The sequence below is a fragment of the Penaeus monodon genome, chromosome 31 (assembly GCF_015228065.2).
Source record: "Penaeus monodon isolate SGIC_2016 chromosome 31, NSTDA_Pmon_1, whole genome shotgun sequence".
NCBI classification, from domain to species: Eukaryota; Metazoa; Arthropoda; class Malacostraca; order Decapoda; family Penaeidae; genus Penaeus; species Penaeus monodon.
Window position 1 is genome coordinate 1,998,339 of NC_051416.1, and position 286 is coordinate 1,998,624.

The 286-nt window shown below is 41.6% G+C and overlaps 1 protein-coding gene across 1 annotated transcript in view; it reads left to right on the forward strand.

Moving 5' to 3' along the window:
- LOC119592805 (carbohydrate sulfotransferase 11-like) overlaps positions 1-286 on the forward strand; it is a gene marked incomplete in the record, with an annotated part of 7,914 nt that overhangs the window by 1,538 nt on the left and 6,090 nt on the right.

Here is a 286-nt window from a genome sequence, read left to right on the forward strand (position 1 = left end):
CAGCGTGGGTAGATATACATTTACAATTAACAAACAACTTAACAGGCCCCCTTCAGTAATAAATTCAATTTTCCTTTACTTATAGAGTGTACGGCAGAAATATCTCCCTCCAGTACACACCCAAAAGAAAAAAAGAAAATGCTGTTGATAATAACCACAGGACATACAAAGGGAACCTTATTTCGCCACCCTCGCTCTCAGTGAACCGTGAATAATGAATGATGTTCATTGCTCCGCCACGCCCTTGTGGCACTTACCGCTACGCTTCTCTGTTAGTTATTGCCGA